The sequence below is a fragment of the Pteropus medius genome, unplaced genomic scaffold, assembly GCF_902729225.1.
Source record: "Pteropus medius unplaced genomic scaffold, Ma_sr-lr_union100, whole genome shotgun sequence".
NCBI lineage: Eukaryota > Metazoa > Chordata > Mammalia > Chiroptera > Pteropodidae > Pteropus > Pteropus medius.
Window position 1 is genome coordinate 22967276 of NW_024354500.1, and position 22479 is coordinate 22989754.

Here is a 22479-nt window from a genome sequence, read left to right on the forward strand (position 1 = left end):
GTGAATGAGCTGGAAAGTGATCCTGTCAAGAGTCTCCTTGTCTACTATGAAATCTGCTAAAGTCAAGAAGAGATTTGAGGAGAGAGGGATAAAGTGGCAATAACTAAGTGACCAACCTCATTACTATAAAATGGTGTTCTAGACTTTTAATATAAAATACGCACCTTACATAATATTTATTTTTAAATATATTCCTAATAGAGACAGAACTTTGGTGACATTTTTCATGAAACGAGTTACTGGAATGTTTTTATATGACATTATTCCAGAAAAGCTGGTGATTATCTAAAAATGTAAATTACTTATTGATAATCAATTCAAATAATTTAAAGTTATCATTGGTAGCATACCATATTATATCAGTGTTTAAAATCTAAATTAAAGGCTCCTGCAGCAGGCAGTATATTAATTTTTCTACTATCAAGAGTGATTTCTTACCAAATTCTTAATTTTTATTACAGTAGAGCTTTTCAATCCTTTTTTTCAAATAATTTTTTTTGTCTTTATTTCTTAGTGAAAGCGCAAGCACAATAAATGTATGTAAATGCCTTAGGATATTCCTCCTGTCTTATTCTCGAGTTAGATTTATGCCCTAGTTAGGAAACAAATTGTTTTTCTTGAACTAGTAGCCTTTAGGGTTGTAGTTTAATTAGAGCTTTCTGTCATGTCCTAAAATCCCTACCTGGGAAAAATCCTGAGCTACCCTGGATGGAACTCTTTGTAAAACTCTATGCTGGGATAACAGCAAGAGATCATTCTTTTCTTGCATCTGAAACTAGAAAAAAGGCCCCTGAGTGACAACAGTGGGGATTACCGTTGTCCTCCTGAGTATCTCTGCTCTTTGCCAAGTGACATTTGTATAGTAATCTGATCTAGTTAGTCCTACATATACAAGTCTGCTTTTATTCTTTTATAGAATATATATGCCAATACAACATATATGCTTAAAGAATATGTAATTTCTCTTAAGTTTAAATTAAAAATGATTGGTATGCTAGTTGGAAAAGAAAATTTTATTTTAAAATATTTTAGAACTATTTGCTTTATAAAATAAAGGCTTTTAAGTTGAAATGATTTAGTTGTAAAAGATTTCTTTCTGAAGACCTTAGAAATGTAAAGAAATAGTATTTTTTAATCATTTAAAATTAATATTCAGTGATTCATTAAGCAAATACATTATTTATTTCCTCTATTTCCAGTATAGATTAAATATGAGTTTTAATATATACGAGGATGCCTTTATTTTTGTGTGTTTGATTTTTTTTCCAGTGCAAATATCATTACTAACAAATAATGCATTTTAAAAGCTATAGCTAAATCTATTGTTTACTGGATATAAATCTGTTCGACTCTTAGATGGTTGAAGAATTATAAATGGAGATAGGATTTAAATATCATCATCTTCTTATTTCACTTGACTGAGAGAAGAATTAAATTGGCCCTGAGTAATGCTGATCATCTGGTATCTTTGACCTTTTTTACATATCATGCTTAGAGGAAGAAGGAAGAAAAAATTTGAATTGGTAATGGGAATTGCATAGTATGACATTTAGTATCTAAGTGAAGCACTATATTTAAAAAAAATGATTTTAATTAAAAAAAAAAACTTACTAAGATATCTTGTGTTTTTTTTCCAGATAAATATGAATACTATGTGTTTAACATATCTTCCAAATTGATTTGGTGACGAGATTTGGTTGTAATACACCATCAGATAGTAAATTAAGCTCACAGATATCCTACCACCACCTTTCTCACACTTTGCCCACCACTCACATGCTGAAATCTATTTTTATGCCAACGGGTGGCATCATCAACTTCTAGCTCTATGCACCATAGACATGGCCAGAGGACACCTAATGAGATGGGGAAAAAAAGATGATGAAGTATGGATATCTGTTGATTTTTATCTATCAGTGCTGTTCTTCCTCCTCATAATAGAACTGTATTTTGTAATTGAGAACTCATTTTCTCAATAAAGAGAGGTTTGAAATTGTGTCATGATAAACATAGTATCATGATAAACAGAGTACTGAATAAACAAGCCAAGGCAGGCCAATCTGTTTACTTTATTTTCCTGGCTAAAGTAATTGACCCAGAGTTGGGCAAATGACCCAAACCAAGCCATTAGTGTCTTTCATGAACCTTTACTGTTGGACTTCCCAGAAAGATGGTCTTTATACTGAGATTGTGAAACAGACAGAATATGAGTTTAGGTTTGGTTGTGGCCATTTTGCCACTTATAGGAAGAACAATTATTACTGGTATCTACCAAGGTTGTAAATATCATCTGAGCTCCTAAGCACTTCAGATAGTCTTTTATTAAACAGCCTGTACTTTGTCAATGACTTTTGCTCGGCTTTTTTAATGGAGTGCACTTAATATCATTGATTATTTGACTAGTATAAAATTATATTCTTTCAGCTCAGTTTGTTTCATATTTACTACATCTTTAAACGTTATTCCAGTAAAACTTTCTCTCATATCACAATAAGAGCAGTTTCAGTCAATTTCTTCAAAGACATAGAAACATGGAACACAAATATATTACAATGGTACTTTTCTAACAATTTAGCTCCCACATCTACATCATTAGATATTTAAAAGTTTAATATCTGGGTTAATTAACAGTAGTCGCTATAGATCACAACTTTTATGTAGTTTTAAATAAGTTATTACTCTAATTTTAGCTTCTTCATTATAAATCACAGATAATAATAGTTATTACCTTATGCAAATATGAAATGAGATGATATATGTAAAGCTGTTATCATCCTGCCTAAGCTAGAGGAACTACTCAGTTAACATTGCATTCGATAATCTCTTTCTCCTTCTTCTCTTTGTAAGTCATCAACATTATTATCACCAAAAGTGTTATATTTAAAAGGACTATATAAAGGATAGCACCTGTTACATGCATTTTATTGAACATCATTGTCCTTATTCACCTTTTTAGCACTACTATTTTTTATGGCATTCTTGACACTTTCAGTTTGGGAAGAATGCATATGAGAATATAAGGAAGAAAAAAGAAGACTGAGGAGTTGGTATCTCTCATTCATCATAACACAATAGGAAACATTCTTAGGACCAGTGATGTACATGTCAGAGGATCAGCTTAGTTGACTGTATACACTGGTATTAAAAGGTGTAGGGTATTCTAAGCTATGGAATTCAAGAGGGCTAGAGTTTACATAAAACAAGTGATGTGTGTGCATCTGTGTATGAGAGGGTGGGGTTCTGCCTGCCTTTCTGTCTGTGTACAGATGTATTGGAATGGGAAAGTAATCCAGCCAGCATTATGTTAAATATTACGGATTTCTTTATCATTGAATAAAATTGTATGGCAGCTTTGCAATGTTGGTGCTTGTTTCCAGCCTATCCCAAAGTCAGAGATTATAAGAATGAACTCTGACAATAGAGAATTAGAAAATAATTCTGAGCATTTGAATCAGGGTAGCACAAATTCAAAGGTAAAGGGTGAAGAAATTTAGAAATTAAGAACAAGTACAAAAGTGGAATAGTTTTCCTTTTTCATTTCATATTCTTTTACTACTTTACTCTTTTAAAATTATTTTATTTTTCTCATTTCCTTATCTTCTCCTTAGTTTTTTATTATCTTCTTTTGTTGCTTTTATCTCAACATTTATTCTTTTTTGTCTTTTTTCAGCCTAATTCGCTGCTATCATTTCTGACCTACAGTTCAAATTTTTGTTGAAAATCTGAAAATCAAGTAAATTGTATAAAGTAAAAACACATTGTATAAGCAGAGACTCTTCATGGTTTATTTTATTTTAGTTTGAACTTTTTATTTATATATTATAAAAAAATAGAATATTAGTTAAATTGTACACATGCTTACAGGAAAATAAATATAATTGCTTAGATCCCATAACTCAATTACTATATTAGATTTCTAAAAATAAATATTAAATAAATAAATAAATAATAGCAAAGCAAATACACTGTGTCTTATCTATTTGTGAGGAAAAAACATGGTTAAATATTTCATTTCATAGATGTTTAGAGAGAACCAATAGGATGTGTGTGTGTGTATGTGTGTGCATACGGAGAGAAAGAGAAAGAAAGAAGTTTACTTTAAATAATTGACTCACATGATTATATAATTATAGGGGCTAGCAAATTTGAAATTTACAGATCAAGCAGGTAGACAGGGTGTCCAAGGAAGAGTTCATGTTGTAGTCCAAAGCTTATCTGGAGGCAGAATTCCTTTTTCTTAATGGAGTGCATTTAATCTCAGTCTTTTTCTCATAAGATGTTCAACTGATTCGATGAAGTCATTTACCTCATGAAGTGTAATCTGTTCTAGTCAAAGTCTACTGATTTAAATGTTATTGACATATAAAGGGGATACCTTCACTGTAGCATCTTTATCACTGTTTGATTAAACATCTAGGCACTATAACCTAGTCAAGTTGACACATAAAATTAAGCACCACAAATACACCACTTGTCAATTTGGCACACACACACAACTCCTTAAACCGTACTTAATAAAGACAATAGCAAGGTTAAAATTTGGCCTAATATGATAAAACTATCCTTCATTCAACTGAAAACAAACTAATTGTTTTGCAAAAATAGGATGTGAAGTCCTTGGATGATATTCACTCTTCTCCTTGATATCTTGTAATTTAAATACTATGAGATAAAGTTAACCATACTTTATTATGATGTGAAATTAATTCATTTTACATTATATGTTAATGGGATAAGAAAAAAATAAAACAAAGATTTTCAATACACAAGGACATGTTTATAACAAAATAAGAAAGAAATACTTATAACAGTTACTACTCCTTTCTGTACTTTACAACATGGTCATAGCTGATATTTTTAACTACCTTTTCCACTACTCATTTTATATTTCCTTTGTTCTCAGCAAGCACCTCAGCTAATCATGACTTTTTACTCTTTGGATTGACCCAAACTTTCATTCCTGAAGGGCCTCGGCTCTTAGTAGTCTTGCCTGAATTGGATCGTCACAATGTCCCATTGATTTTCTTCACAGGGCATGGTAATACTAAGAGATGCCCCAAGTGATCTCCTGTATTGAAAACATACTCTTCCTTACCTTTATTGTGCAGTAGTTGCTGCAATTTCCCCTGGATAGTCATCACAGTAATTCCCTTCTCTGCCCATTAATTCAGAGGAATGGAGCCCAGAGTGGCCAGTGACTATCTTAACTTCTGATTTAATGGAATCATTGGTGTGTCTCCTGATAAAAATATTCCTCACTTTGGGATTAAGACCTCTAGAGAAGCAGAACACAAAGTGGTGGGGACAGGAAGGATAAAATGTTGCTAGTGGAATGCCAGGGTTAACAGTTAATGGTACCACCCCTGTTTCCATCCCTGGATTCCTGGACCTGTGAATCCTGCCAGTGGCAGAAACAGTATCATATATTGGATGCTAATTGAGAGCATATACAACCTTCTGGAGAACTTTGACTGAGATTATTTGATTAGAAGTATCCAATGATGATATTTTACATATCTCCGTTGCCACACAATACCATGAGCGCTCTCTGTAATATTAGAAATAGAGTCATTAATGTCTTTAGCTCTTACTAGATTGAGAAATCAATTTCAAAGCCCAGACCAATTCAGAAAACTCATCCTCAAGATTCTTCATTCTAGAACCACTCTTGGTACTGAAATTTTCTGAACCAAGAGCGTGTGTGTGTTTGTAAGTGTGTATACATATATATATATGCGTGTGTGTGTGTGTATGTATATATGTGCGTGTATATATGTGTGTGTGTGTGTGTGTGTGTGTGTGTGAGAGAGAGAGAGACAGAGATACAGAGACACAGAGACACAGAGACAGAGACAGAGACAGACACAGAGACGGAGACAGAGACAGAGACAGAGACAGAGAGAAGGATTAGATTCGAGATTTTAAGGAACTGGCTCACACCATAACTTAAAAATGGATGATCTAGTGATCCAGTATACTGGAAAAAGACTGCTTTTGAACCTTGTTTGAGGGTACCTTGTCAGGTATTCTTAACTACCAATAAAACACTTAAATTAGAAATTAATACTTGAGTCTGTATCTCACAATTAAATTGGCATCACCTATCCAATAAGAATTGGAAATAATTGGAAAGCTAAAGATCTTTAACTTAAGTTCCACAGATGTCCTCCAGATGTTTCATGAAACTCTGATGTCTTGAAACTTGCATCTTTACAACAAGTGGACAACAATATGAAGTAAACGGATTTCACTCAAGAAAGCCAGAATGTAATTATTTTATGTTGTAAACTCCTTTACATAACTCTTATTTCTTATGTTTTTGGCTGCACTTTTTACATTTACTGGGTTCAATTTACATACATTTGACTTAGTTTATCATGGTCATTTAACACTAATAATATGTTAGTTAATTTAAGACTTCCTAGAGGTGATAATCTCTCTATATTCTTAAGTTCACTTAGTTATTAATAGTGCAGTCAATTTGTAAGTCTGATGGAACTGGCTTCTAAGGATATTGATACCTTCAATACGAGTTGTAAAAATCTGGTTGACATCAAAAATCTATCTCTCACTTTGGCTGACATGATACATTTTATAGCCTGAGCCCTGGGAGCAGAGCAAATATCTTATCCCAAATCCCAAGTAGTTACAAATAATAGATTAGCCTTAAATCTTCTTTTGGCAAATTGATGAGATGGGGTTTGCATTGTAAATACCTCATGTTGTATCTATATCAATAATTGGGTATGATATAACAATCTATATCTGAGCTCAAAGAATAAGTGACCTGTCTATCTAGATGGACTCAGAGAACTTTTGAAATCTCTTTATTTATCCAAGCCTGGGAAATCTTGGTCATGATTCCAGAGTATTGTCCATTCCTTTACTTTACTTTTAGTAATATTTGTTGGTCTCACAGTTGTTTAATGTCTGAGATTCAGAATTTTAATGGCTTCCACATAGTCACATTTTGACAGTAAAAGTCTTATTAAAAGACAAAAGTAGAATGGAATAATTCTGAAGATATTAAACAAAATTTGAATCTTTGCAAATAAAAATTCTCATATTAAAGGAGAATCAACAATAGTGGTGACAATCTAGACAAACTTTATTGATATCTCTTGAATCATTTGTTGAGTGAACAACAAAAAAAGGAACTAATGATAATAAAATAATATATCTCACTCTTTTAAAGAAAATAATAGATGACATTTTTTAGCTATAATAACAAGTATCATCAGATTGTTTTAAATTCATAGAATTAATCAAGAAAAACTTGTCTCAATAAAAATGCTTTGTAAGCCAATCAATATCATCTAATTTCTGAATCTCAGCCAATCAGAAACATATGTATTTTAGTACACATTCTTCAAAGTGTTGATCAATCATCAACAGATTACACAAATAACCACATGTTTATAGATGATGTAAAGCCATTTACATATCTGATAGCTTGCCAGCCTGTACACTACTTACAAAATCCCTGTATAATATCAATAGTCTTCTCTACTTGGAGAAATCATACCTGATTATCCTGGTACTCCCTAAGCAATAAATTCAACTTTGTTATTTATTTTTATTTTCTCTTGACATAGTGATGGTAATGATATCATCTTATGAGACTAGAAAAAATATTGGTATGTGTGTGTATGTATGTATGTATGTACTCAAAATATGCACACTAGATCTTTGATCTAGGACAAATGACCTTTTTAAGAGTTATTTTCTTCATTAGTGAAATGTAGGTATTGAACTATATATTTTTAAGTTTTATTAAAGTTCAAGATTCTATAATTTTACGCATGCAATTCCATTGAATTTCAGTGTAACAAATCATTTAAAAATCAATAAAGTCATATAATTTGCATAATAAATAAATGTTAAATGAGTCATGTTTGTAATGTAGTTTAGAGATTAGTATTGAAGAAAGAGGCAAACTTAAAGGAAAGAATATTGATTGACAACATTTATAAAAATTATTATTCTGGTAAGTAGTTAATTTCCAAATTACTTAATCGTTGTTTTCAAGAAAATCTATTTGATGATATTTTTAAAAAATCACAAGCATTGTAAAATAAATCTGAAAACTTTATTTCCATGTTTCAATCTCTTTCATTACACTAGATAACACTCAAGAGAACTAGTTTATTATATCTCTTTGAATTTTAGTTTCCACATTAGTAAAAAAAAAATGAAAATACTTATGTTATTTGGATATAAAATAGGAATACATACCTGTACACATAATTTTTAACACAAAATATCTACTATCATTTTTTTTATATTCTCAAGATAGTTTATGTGTTTTTATCCATTCTGACATAAACTATTAATCCAAATATGTTTATATTTCAATTTATTATATGCTTAAACAAAGGGGAACATGTTCGTTGAAGCCACTTTATTAAAATAAATCTGCCCTAAAACCTGTATCTAACATCTTTCATGACAGAATTGGCAGAGTTTGGTTCAGCTAAATTAGCCTCCCTATTTTACTTGAAAGAGCATTTTGATATGTCATCATTCAGAAGGTTTTAGTTTCTCTCATTCAACTATAAATAATGTAACTATGCTATTTAGCCTCTAAGTAAGAAGAGGAGTAAATGCTGACAATAATGACCACTTACTGGACACTACTGAGCATTGAATATTATCATTTAAATGTTAATCTTATTTTAAATTTGATAAATTAAATAAGCATAAATGGTGTTTTCGAATATTTTCATATATATTTTTTAATTCACTCTATTCTTAGGTAATTAGGAGTGTTGAGTCACAGAAAAAAAAAAAAACAAATACAGAAAGGCTGAAAATCAGAGCAGTGGCAGTGAATCTGCTGCTTTCTCACCTACTATGGGAACTACTGATTCACCTTTATAATCTACATACTTATTTTTAGATCACGAGGAAGGTTTTCTCTCTTAAAACCTGAAAGAATACAGATATAATACAAGTATCTTTCTACTTTCAAATTATGCATATTTACAGGACTATCCAAGGAAGTAAACACAAGAAAGCTTTATAAACTCATTTGTGAGAGAAGAATCTTTCAAAAAATGTGGCAGCTTCTCTAGAAAAATGATCGATCTGGATATAGACGGATGAAGGCAAAGGACTAACCAAAATTCAGATATTTTCCAAAATTAAGAAAAGGTCAACTAAGCTATTAACACTGTTAAGGAAAGGAAGGTTGTATTTGAGTTGGGGAAGACCACAAACTGCAATAATAAATTTATTGGCATAACATTTCTCTCTTCCTTTCCTCCTTACATTTTGCTAAGAACATGGAAGACATAAGTGGACAGCAGAAGAAAAACATTCCTTCTTTTCCTCTGTGGTGCCTGGAACCAACATCCCAAGAAATATATGATCAAGCCTCCTTTAAGTTCTAAGTTCAAACAGATGAGATTTTACAGTTCTTTCACAGTATCACTGTTTTGAGCGATCTGGAGTTGGACTGACCCAAGATTATCTTAATTTACTTATAACAGCTTTTCAGTCCCAAATCTCCTCAATAGTCAATGACATCTAAATGATTACCTCCTCAATTTAATCACCAGAAATAGACATGAGAGAAGGAATAGAATCAATCAAAAGAACATAGTAATATATCTCAATTTACACCACACATACACACATATACATAATAACAGGCATAAATATTTTAGACATTTAAAGTAGCAAGACATTTAGAAATAAAGAAGGGGAAAAAATCTTATTTAGAAAGGAAATAAAACATACCTGAAAGAAAAACAAATCTAAATCTGCTGAAACCAAAATACATACTAACTTATGTTGAAAGTAGCAGAGAGGAATTTAAAATAACAAATATGAATGTGTTTAAGAATTTAGCAAAAAGCTGAAAGAGTTAAAGATTGTACAAAGGCATAGGAATCTCAAATCTATTTTTAAGAAAACAAATTAAATTATAAAAATTATAGAGAGGCATAGAGTAGTAGAAAGGATCACTGAATTAAAAAATAAATGATCAATAGAAATTATCCAAAATACAAAATGCAGCATAAAGAGGAAGAAGAAACTTAAAATTTAAAACCTGAATAGAATATTTGTATCATAATATCAATCTATCATGTAATAATTGTGTAAAAGAACAAAGCATAAAGGGAAGCATTATAATGGCTTAAATTTTCTGAACTTAATGAACACCATCATTTTAAGAAGTTCAGAAAACTAAAAGCAGAATGCATGCACAGAAAATCAAATTTGACACATTTTTTTGTCAACCTGTTGAAAATAAATATAGATACAAAACTTAAATGTAATCTTAGAGTGAAAAAATTTATACATCATATATAGCTGAACAAGGATAGATATAAAAGGTTATTTCTCAACAGAAAGATTTAATAATAACAATGAAATTACATTTAAAATTTTAACAGAAAAGTAGCTCAAATTTGAGTTTAATAATTAGCAAAAATGTCCTTGAAACTGAGGTGAAATAGAGATAGTTTTAAGTAAATTGTAGCTGAGAGAATTCGTTATTATCTGATCTGAATTACCAAAAATAAAAAGAATAGTAAAAGTTCCCTATGCAAAAGAGAAAATATGTCAGTTGAAAACTTAGATATACAGAGATGATAAAAGAGCATTGTAAATGTTAAATAAATGGACTTTTTTATATTTCTAATTTTATTGAAATATATTTAATTATTGAAAGGAAAAACACTTGCATTTTAGGTGGGTGTTTAAATTAAAAGAATGGGAAGAAGGGGAAGGTAATTAGAAATATATTGTTGTAGCTCTTATATTATGCATGACATGGTAGAATGTTGATACAAAAACTCAAATAAATTAAGGAAACATATTTAACAAAATACATAAACATAATATAAAGAAGGAACACAGAAACTCAATTCCAGAAATAAAACGAAGCTTAACTAAAAAATAAAAACCAATCAAAAAGGAGACTGAAAAGAGAACCAAATGAACATAAAGGACAAAAAAAAAAAAAAGGGCTTAAACCCAATCATATCAATACTTATAAAATATGAGTATGCCAGATATTTAAAATTAAAAAAAGGAAAGATTTATCATGTTTTAAAAAATTGTACTCAAAAATACGATTTGTGAAATGCAATAAATATAAAACGATGGGAAAATGTAGACATGTAAGCACTAATTATAAAAATGCTGATATGTCTATTAAATATCAGATAAACTAAACTTAAAAAGAAGTGATATTACCAGATTTAAAGAGGTGTATTTTATAATGATAAGAGTCAATTAATCAAGAATCTGCAGTAAAACTAAATATACATCTACACTGTAGAGTTTTAAATTATATAAAGCAAATTTTCAGAACTAAGTGGATATATAAACAAATCGACAATAATAGTTGTAGATTTTACTATTCTTTTCTTAGCTATTGATGGAAATAAACAAAAAATTAGTAAGCAAATAAAATATATAAAAACATTGTTAATCATCCTGACTTAATAGATATTATACAAAAATGCACGCAATAAGTATGGAATATACATTATTTTTATATACGTGTTATAAATTCCTCAAGATAGACTATGTGGTGGAGCATGAAATAAGTTTCAGAGTATTAAACTGTAGAGAGTATATTGCTCTTACGAAATCAGAATTAAATTATCAATCAATAAAAGAGAGATAGACTTTAAAAATCTCACAAATATTTAGAAAATATGCAAAACATTTCTAAATAATGCATGAGTTGATAAAAAAAATCACAAAGAGTATGAGAAAATATTTTGAACCAAGTGATGATGAAGATATATATTAACATTGTTAGATGTAGCTAAAATAGTTCTAAAAGGAAAATTATAAGTTTAAATATTTACGTTAGAAAAATAAGAAATTCTAAAATGTAAAATTCTAGCTTGAGAAGTTGGAGAAAGGAAAGTAAATCCAAGCAGTGTGGATAGACAGAAGGAAATTGTTAATACAGAAAAATTAATGAATTAGCAAACACTTAAACAAAGAACAATGTTAGGTTCTTTTAAAAAGATTGATAAAATGTGATTAACTCCTAGTAAGGTTATTAAATAACTACAAAGAAACTAGAAATTATCAATACCAAGAAGAAGAAAATAGACATCACCAATAGTTCTATGGACATTAAAAAGATAAGAAGGGAACATTATAGATAACTTTATGCCAACATCTAAGAAAACGTAGATGGAATAGTCAAATTCTTTGAGAAACAGACAAACTATATAGCCACAAACATGTTAAAATAATTATACTTGTAATTAAAAGTCTTAAAAACAAACAAGCAGGCAAACAAACACCTCGTGGCTCACAAGTCTTTACTGGTAAATTGTATCAAATGTCTAAGAGAAAAAAATGTATGACTTACAGTCTTTCAGATTCATTTTCTTTTGTGTTGTCTTTGTAATCCCAGTCATATCAACCTGACAAGTGCATATCTAGAAAAGCATACACATATAAAAATTATTAACAAAGTATTAGAAAATAAGATTAAACAATACATTAAAAAGATAACACCTCAAGCCAAATGTGGATTCACACAATTAATTAAAGGTTAATTCAAAATTAAAACAAATAATTTGTGTACCAAATTTATAGAAAATAACTGAGAAAATCATAAATCCCAATAAGATAGAAAAAAATAACAAAACTTAACACCCAACAAGAAAAAAAGAAGAAAAAAAAAAAAAACTCCCAGTATTTAAGGACTGGAAAAAACTTTTTAAATAGGAAGTCATGTAGAATATGTACAATAACCTATAGCTAACAATATATTTAATGACGAAAGGCATTATGCTTTCCCTTCAATATCAAAGGAAAATGCTTGTATGTTCATTGCTACAGGATATCCTAGAAAATATAAAATGCTATTTAAAAGAATTAACAGCATAAATATTGAGAAAAAAAGAATAGGCTTCATTATTTGCATATAAAACAATTCTTTATGTAGAAATACTAAGTAATATACAACAAAACTATCCGATATAGTGTGTAAATTCAGCAACTGTTCAGGAAAAAAGAACAATATTCATAAAGCAATTTATTTATACATAATAAAATATTGAAAAATAAAAATGAAAACACCAACATTGTTTACAATAACATATACAATAACATAGAGTCAGTTTAACAAAAGATGTATAGAAACTTTGCACTGAAAACAACAAAATGTTGCTGAGAAGGATTAAATAAAAGATATGAAGGTATCTATTACAAATAAATGGTGTAATATGCCATGCTTACATGTCAGAAGACTAAATTTTCTCAAGTGTCAATTTTCCTCACATTATCCTATAGATACAATGTAATTCCAAAAAAATCCCAGAAAGCTTTTTTTTTTCCTTTTTAGAGATTGTCAAGATGATGCTAAAATTTATATAGAAATATAAAATACTTGGAATAGCCAAAATAATCTTTTAAAAGAAGATCAAACTCAGAAGTCTTTCATTATATAATTTTAAGAATTGCTTAAAAGAATATACTGTTTTAAAAATAGATAATTCAATGGAACAAAATTGAATCCAGACACAGACCCTCTCCTTTCTTTTATTTAAAGTGTATCAATTCAATCCAATAGGTGAAAGTAATGTATTTGCAACAAATGGTACTAGAAACTCAATGAGCATTTGGAAAGGTAGGGAACCTTGACATACCTAATGTATAAAGATATTAACTTGAGATTAATTAAATATCTAAGTGTAGAAGCTAAAACTATGAAGCTCCTTCAATAACATATAAGAAAATATCTGTAATATTTGGCTGAGCAAAAATTTCCTAGATCAAATGCAAAATCAAAAACACAAAAGAAATAAAAGATGATGAACTTTATCAAAATATAAAAATCTTCTCAAAAGACTAGAAAAAGAAATCTTTGAAAGGAGAATGAAACCACAGAAGGAGAGAAAATATTTAGAAAAAGTAACGCTTGACAAGGAACTTATCTCCTGAATATTTCTGAACCATGTACAACGTTTTAATGAAAAACAAATAACTCAATTTTAAAGAGATTTTTTTAAATTTTTTATTTTTGGTTTCGCTTTGGAAACAGAAAAAGATTAGAAGACATCATTTCCGTTCTTGCAATAAAGAAAAAGCTGAAAGAACCAAAAATAAATAACTTTTCTAGGACTTTTTAGAGAATTGAAGTCACAGGGCATGCTGCTACTCCAAACTCTAGAGAGAAAGTGAATGTAAAGAATCAAGTTGAGATGTACTTACCTACTGGAGAAGTTACTGGAGTCACAAACTGGTGGTATAAATGATTAAAAATAACACTGATCCATTGCTGGAGGTGAAATGTTGATTAGTGTGAGAGCATGGTTGCAGTTTTAGGGAGCTCGCACGCTTCTCTGAGTTTTGACTCCAGGAACCCCACATTTCTCACCAAGAAGAGTCAGAAAAAAAATCTCACTATTTCTAGCAGTGGGGAGGGGAGAAAAAATCATTTAGAAATTTGTACAGCGTGTTCTCTCTTACAAAAGCCTCCTAAACAAAGGAAAAAGTTTACCAGATCCTTATTGTATAGGGGGAAAGGGAAATAACCCACCTCCACACACTTTTGGCTTTCCTGTCTCGTATAAGGGTTGAAAATGGATAAAAACACTTGTGAATGTCACAGCTGAAGGACACAGTCCCAATGAAGACTGAGACTAAATTATGGGGTTATAGATTGCTTCCCACATCAAAAGAGCACAAAGGAAATAAAAATGTATTATAGCTGAAAAACTTTAAGGCTCATAAGGGGTGTTTAGAGAAATTGAGACAAAAGGAGAGAGAAAAAAATTACCTGAGGAAATCGAAGCCTCTGGCATCTGCAGCTCAAGTAGAAATACTAAGTAAGAACAGCAAGAACTAAAGACAGACCGATACCTAGCCTGATTAAAAACTTACATTAAAGGACTATTTACCTTGGTTCTTAAATGTTAATACAACGTATCCAGCTTTAAGAAAGAAATTATAAGGCATCCTAAAAGGCAAGTAAAAACACAACCTGAAGAGAGAAAAGCAACCATAAAAACTGGACTCTGATAAGGCAGACATTTTGGAATGATCAAACCAGGAATTTAAATAAACTATGAGTAATATGTTAAGAACGCTATGGGGAAAATTACTCAACATGCAATAACAGTTGGGTAATGCAAGGAAATAAATCTAAGAAAGAATGAAAAAAAATTTCTTTAATTCAAAACCTCTATAATAAAATTGAAGAATGGCTTTGATGGAATCATCAATAGACTGGGCATGCCAAAGAACATAAGTAGTGAACTTGCAAACTTATCAGTAGAAATGTTATAAAAATAAATGAAAAGAGAAAAATCTTTTAACAAAACAAAAGAGAATATCCAAAATTTATGGAGCAATTTCAAAAAGTGTAACATGTGTTATCGGAACACCAGAAGAGAGAGTATAAGAAATATCTGAACTAATAATGGCTAAGACATTTTCAAATTAATGATAAACACTAAATCTCAGATCCAGGAAACTCAAAGAACATCAAGTGGGTTAAATACCAATTCCCTGCCCACTAACAAAACAAAACAAAACAAAACTAAATGTATTTCAACTGCAGAATTCCAAGAATGAAGGGAAAAACCTTAAAATCAGCTACAGAAAAAGGAAAATGCTTTACTTATTAAAAAAACAAGGAGAAAACTACATTGGTCTTGTCAACAGAAACTATGGAAGCAGGAGAGTAGAGTGAAATAAGTGTTGAAAGAAAACAAAATATTAACCAGAAATCTGGGAAAAATACCCGCATACCTGTTAATTTGAATGCTATACAAAAAGTGAAAAAATAAAATTTGGATGGCTCTCACAAACATAATAAGCCAGATAACGAAGTAATGTATACTATACATTTTCTTTTCTATAAATCGAAAAAAAAAAAAAAAGCTATGTTATAAACAATCAGGATAGTGATTATAATAGGACAGGAAGATTGAATACTAAGGGGCATGTCAAGGGCCTCTAAGATGTTGGCAGTATTCTTTTGCTTGACTTTAGTGAGTTTCATTGGTTTATTCATTTTTTGATAACTTTTAGACTTGTACATTTATTATTTGTGAATTTTTCTGTTAGCATGTTATACATCAATTTAAAAACTTATTTGACAATTTATCATCTGTGCATTTCATTGTGTGTTCGCCATCTAAAGCCAAATGTATTATTGAATCGTATACTTGAAACCTATATAATTTTATTAACCAATGTCACCCCAATACATTTATTTAAAAAAATAAATAAAAAGATAGACAAATGTCAATTAAAAAACGGTAATATCCTAAGGCAAACATTTATACTTAAATTCTGGGACCAGAAATGGAATTGTGTCTCTGAGCCCTTATTTCACTTCATATTCTCCATCTGTAAAAGATGCAGAAAACTAGGATTGCTTTGTAGAAAGGGTAAACGAAAACATTGTCTGTAAAACATAATTGCCATGTGCTTTGCACGAATAAAAAGTATTGAATTAGTACAACGTTCCGGGAACGTTAACCTGTATTCATTACTTTTTTTGGTCACAATTTGATAATGAGATTGTTCAGGATAGTATCTCCGCAGAGCTTTGGCTATATATACTTACTATAATTTGCAAATCTTGAAAATGGACTTAATTCTTACTGTAGAAAGCTGGAATCAGAGGGTGGAATTGCTGCAATGAATTTGTAAAATAATAAAGAAGTCTGAGAGAGGAAAAGTAAAAATAAATTAAAAAATAAAAATTTATGTAGCATTCTGAGTTACTTAACCAATGTAGCCATATATTCAGTCAAAAAGGAGTGTCTTTTGCCTTTACCTCCAATCTGTTGCTTAGGATTTGTAATTGAGCCAAGATCACATAAGTGAATGGGACCAACTCATGTAACAGATGCTCTCTGGGTGCTTCTTTTCTGAACATTTCGTAGGATTAGTTAGTGTCCATGCTGTTAAAGAATTAATCTTGAATCACTGAATTAGCATAAAGGACATTATAAATATTACAGAAAGCTGTAGATCCTAATAGCACACAATTTTATACAATGTTCACTTTCCACTAGAAAATAACAATATAGTTTTTTTTCTTGAGATATAAGAACATTTCTTGATTTATATAAATATGGAATAATTAGTACTTTCGGAGTTTAAACAAAATATTCTGACATTCTTCTATCTGTTACCTCCACTGTCAGTAGTGAACCATGAGTGTAATTTTTGGATGTTCTTTAGTGTTTAACATTGTTTCTTTGATGTGATTTTGACCTGAATGGTCCTTTCAACTCTGTAAAGCAATCAGTCATATAATAAGACAAATAATTTAATTATAACTCATCTAGCTCTGTAATAGGCCTTAATATGTACAAATTCAAGTAGAATAGTTCATCTAAACTCATTTTATCTCAGATCGTTCTAATTTTTCAACTATGGAGTTTGGTCTCTAAGTTTGTCCATAGTTCTAAATAACATTTAGGTTAAAAATCACAAGATACTGTAAAAAAAATTCAAAATTTTTTTGAATTTACTGAATTCAAGGACTTGATCTCTGTTTCTCTGAACTCTTTCTCATATTATTTTCAAGAAGACATTAACACATAAATTCTGGCTTATTCATGTCCAATTGACAATGTGATGATTATGAGAAAATCTATAAGCTCAGTCTCTACATTTGTATAAAATGTGCAATAGGTTTAATAGTCCTTCCTCAATTTTGAATGCTTTCAGAAAACTGGGGAAGAATACAGTCAATCAAATTTTTCAAGTTTTTGGTTGTTCAGAGTAAGTTTGTGTTTCTGTTCTGGTGTGCTCCCATTGCATATTAAAAGTGAGCTGATTTAAAAAAAAAAAAAAAAAACAATGCTAAAATGAATTATTCTGCTTGAACAGTCCAAGCTGTTTTAAACAGTCTACTGCTGACAGTGCTTAACTAAAGTCAGCAAAGAAAAGATAAGGCTTACTGGTATTGTTTGTTGAAATATTAATACCAATTCCAGCTCTAAAAATGATAAATACTTTAATAAAGATAGCTTGTTCCTCACCAAAGTTTGTAGTACTTTTTATTCTCTCCACGCAGGAATATTCCCAGCAGACAGATTTAATCTCACAAAAGATATGGGTTACTAAAATGTTGTTATCTTACAAATGTCCCCAAAGCTTTTAAAATAAGCAGCCAAAATGTGTTAGCTACATTTCACATCCTTTAAAATACCACATACCTTTTCTTAATTAGTAATCTAAAAGAAGTACATTAATTTTGTTTAATATACTATATCACATGTATTAGATGCTTACTCGAACATCGATTGTGTGGAATTTTTTTGTCATTTGCCTTTTTGGTTTCTGTTTTTTTGTTTGTTTGTTTGTTTTGATGCTGTTTGCTTTGTTTTGGTTTTGGTTTTGTTTTCTGAAAAATACATGAACATGAACTACATGGCATCAAAGAGCAGCATAAATTATAGAGGATTGCAGAGGTAAACTGTTGAACTGAACTTAAGTGGTAGAAACATTAGGTGCTAATTCGTCGGCAGAGCAGCTCTGTGCTATGTGCTTTGTGTATGCTGATAATAAAAGCATTATATGAGGCCAATGCCCCTTCAGTTTCATGAGCTTTTTATGTGACATGGCACATCAAATCTGCTAAGCACAAGACCATCTGGAAAGAGAGTACCAGTTCAAGGATGTGATTTTATTTGAAAGAAAATAACGTAGGTAAATATTAGGTATAATTAAAGGTCAAACAAAGATTCACACAGAGAAGCATTGTGTTATCACTATTAATAATAAAAAATAATCACAAATGAATTATATGAAAGCAAAACAAAACGGTCTTTGGCAAATCATTAAAGCCAGTGTTTAAACTCCTAAGTGATTCTGGGTCATAAATTAGTAGAGGGAAAAATTACTCAATAAATGTTACTGGGATATTGAAGTAATAATTTCTTTAAAGAAATAATTTTCATTTACTTCAAACCAAAATAAATTGCAGATGTACTTAAAACTTAGAAAAGGCTAAACCTTGTAAGGTCTACATCATTATTGTAATATGTAAATATACTCTGCCTATTTATTGTCTCTCATAAACCCCTACCAACCACTAATCTTTTTACAGCCTTCATGGTTTTGCTTTTCCAGAAGGTAATTTTTCAAATTGTCCTCTTTTGCTTAGTAATATTCATTTAAGTTCCTGCCATGTCTTTTCATGGCCTGATAGCTCATTTCTTTTTAGCGCTGAATAATATTCCATTATCTGGGTGTACCATAGTTTATTCATTCACCTACTAAAGGATATCTTGGCTTACACATTTTGGCAGTTATGAATAAAGCTGTTATAAACATTTGTGCGAAGGATTTTACATGAGCATAAGTTTTCAACTCCTTTGGGTAAATACCGAGGAGCATGATTGTTGGATCATATGGTAAGACTATGTTTAGTTTTGTAAGAAAACACCAAACTGTCTTCTAAAGTGGCTATAACATATTCCTTGCTTCCCTGATCTTGGATTTAGTGTATTGGTTTTTAGTGTCTTAGCAACCTTGCTCTAGAGTATGTTCATGGTTTCTAAAGAAAGTTCCTTTATTAGTTAACTAACGATCTCTTATTTCTTAAGATAATTCAAGAAATTTTTTTTTATTTTCTATAAAATGTAATAATTAGTTATGAAATGCTTTACAATTGACATTTTTTCATCTTTGTCATTTTGGTGTAATGGTAAATGAGGCTGTGTTTAGAGTCAGTATTAATATTTTGCTATGTACAGCTGAATCTTTTTGTAGAAATTTTATGACATAATTTTCTGTGTGACAAACTAATACTTGAAGTTATGTAAGTAAGTTTTGTAATTCGATTATTGGTAGAATCAAATTGTTACTTTTTAAAGCTCCATTTCTTTATCCATCTTCATTTTTTGACACCACAAAGGGTAATCACTGACTCAGAGGGTTGATAAACACTAGCAGAGAGTGAAAGGAGAGAGCAAAAATGACCAGCGTTTTCCAAACTTTAAGCATCCTAAGAAAGTATTGCAGTTTACTGGCATTTCTTGGAATTTTCTTCATACTGTAGCTCAGTCCTTTTTATCCAATTTAAAAATAAAGATCACGTGAGCTAATGTGGTGTCAAAAAGGTTGCATGACTGGCATAGCATCCCCAAAATAGTGATAGAATATAAATCATTTGCTTCCTGGGTAGTGTTCTTCATGGATTTATTGAAAGGTAGGATTTCTAAGCTTTCAGTGTGTCTCTAACTCACAGAAAAGTAGAGACACGATGATAAATGTATGCCAACACCTGGCTTATATAGTCTACTACAAATATACTTTTAGCTATTTCCAAACAATTTATTCTGCAATTAGAGTTCTTTTTTGAGCCCTTCTTGAGGTGTCATATTCTAACAGTAGACCTGTCTTTTGATTTTCCCGCTACTCAGATTTATGTTAATAAAATCTTTTCATCTTATGTTAGTTCTGCACTGAGCATAAATCTCTTGTATCAATATAATAGAATAGAATTCATTAATTATAAAATGGATTAAAGTCATTTTAGTCATTCTGGCCTGGAAATCATTCAAACTTGTCAGACAATACGAATAAAACTGATGATCTCTTATCAGGAAAGAGCTCCATGAGTAGTAATACTTAAGATTCAAATTATCTCAAGCATGCCATTTAATATATTGGTATTAATTCATTAATATGTGAAACATTAAATTGATCACCCAAAACCTCAAGAGATATTCATCAATATAGGTAGTTGTAATTTAAAATATGTCTGCTTTTGAGAGGAAAAAATGTTGTATTTCATATAAAGTAGAATTTGTCATATTGGTGTGTCGCATTATTTCAGCAAGCCATTTCCATCCTGTTCTTAGCTTTGTAACTTTGGAAGATTTATTGTTCCAATGATGATTAGGTAGAAATGGTAATATTTTCACGAATATGTGAGAAAGTATATTAGCTTATGTAAGGTAAGGGTTTGACAGGAAATTAGAGCTGCTTAACGGAATCTTATTTCAGTTTCCCAGATTATCACGGAAAAGTAGTATGATTATTAGGTGATAATATTCTTCTATGTTCATACTTTTATGGGATAGCTATACTCTGTTCTTTACATTTTCATGTAAATGCTTCATAACACACTAATTTCAGATGTATAAAAATAGCATATTATATTATGTTTTGAAAAGTGTGGGCAGAAGAGCACTGTGACTTTCCTGTGTGATGTTTGAACATAGAATGTAAACATGTTTTGTATATTGAAGATTGTGTTGATTGGATGTATAGTGTCACACAAAAATCAAAACATCTTTCTTCTAGTAAGAAATAAGTTGTTGTATGAATGCCTTTTCTATGGAAAAGCGTGTAATAAAATGATCTGAAGAATATATTAAATATATTATATAAGAATATAATAAATATATTAAATGCATTAAAATTTACAATGTGCTATAAATGGTTTGTCGTATATCTCTGAACAAGACATATGTCCTAAGAAATTTAAAATAAAACTTTATTTAATTTTAAAATTAACCAGGCAACATGATTTTTGGTTTCCAAATTCTTATTAGATTTAGGCTACCATTTTGCTACTTAGAGTGAAGCACACTTATTCCTTAAATTTTAAAATGCTTTAAAAATAACCAACAGATAGAATAAAAATTCAATAATAATGAAATGTTGGAGAATGTCCACCTGTCTTAAATGTTTTCAAAGAAAAAAAGCAGTATACAGACCTCATCCATCATATATGGTCTATGCTACCTCTCTTCGAAAAGCTTTTGAATCTGAAATGAAATTGAAAACAGGGAAATAACATGAGTATAATAGCATGGACAGACTAAGGAATGCGTACACAAATTCTTCACTATGGTTCTAGGTGTATTTGGCTACTTAAATAAGTTTGAAAACAGTAGCCAAAGAGTTAGGGAAAACCATGAGAGTGTGATATCACCAAGCCAAGAAGGAAGGTGCTAAACATTAAGTCAATCAACTTTGGCTGTTGAGTCTGTGCATGTACTGTCTTTGCTTTATAGGCATCCACTCACACAACAGTTATTTACTAAACATTTATTCTGTGCATGACACTCTTCTAAATATTATACATAAACTGGCAAGAAAAAAAGCAGAAAGCCCTGCTCTTATGCAGCTTATGTTTCGTGAAGGAAAATGGTCAATAAAAAAAATAAATAAATAAGATACAATAAAAGTTAATAACAAAAACTGTGACTTAAATGCAGCATGGTGAAGTTGTAGAGAGTGGTGACTGTAGATCATATCTTGCTGAAAGAATAGCTAGTATAAATGTGATTAAGATAAAAATTCCCATGTATCAAGGACAAAGAAGACATGTGATTAAGCATAGTGAAGGTGAATGCCTTAGGTTGGCTTCCTGGAAACAGTTTTTGCATGACTTTTTGAGGAAGTATTGTAAGAGGGAAAAAAAAAATAATCTGTAAGGGAGAAGGTAAAGTAGGCTACAGAAGGGATAAAGCTGAACAAAGATGCGGGCCCTGGAGTGTAGACTGTGTAGTT

The 22479-nt window shown here is 30.4% G+C and overlaps 2 long non-coding RNA genes across 9 annotated transcripts in view; one reads left to right on the forward strand and one right to left on the reverse strand.

Annotated features, from left to right (window-relative positions):
- Nucleotides 1-10920, forward strand: part of LOC120594918 (uncharacterized) — a 153320-nt gene extending 142400 nt beyond the window's left edge. For all 4 annotated transcript variants that reach the window (XR_005650733.1, XR_005650731.1, XR_005650732.1 and 1 more), the window contains 2 exons: nt 6154-6267; nt 9282-10920. This is a non-coding gene — a long non-coding RNA (uncharacterized LOC120594918). The remainder of the gene's footprint in view (nt 1-6153; nt 6268-9281) is intronic.
- Nucleotides 1-15040, reverse strand: part of LOC120594919 (uncharacterized) — a 64464-nt gene extending 49424 nt beyond the window's left edge. For 2 of the 5 annotated variants that reach the window (XR_005650734.1, XR_005650738.1), the window contains exons 1-2: nt 14197-14754; nt 12347-12416 (exon numbers count right to left, since the gene is read on the reverse strand). This is a non-coding gene — a long non-coding RNA (uncharacterized LOC120594919). The other 3 variants (XR_005650735.1, XR_005650736.1, XR_005650737.1) reach the window with 3 other exon arrangements.
- Between the last annotated feature and the right edge of the window lie 7439 nt (nt 15041-22479).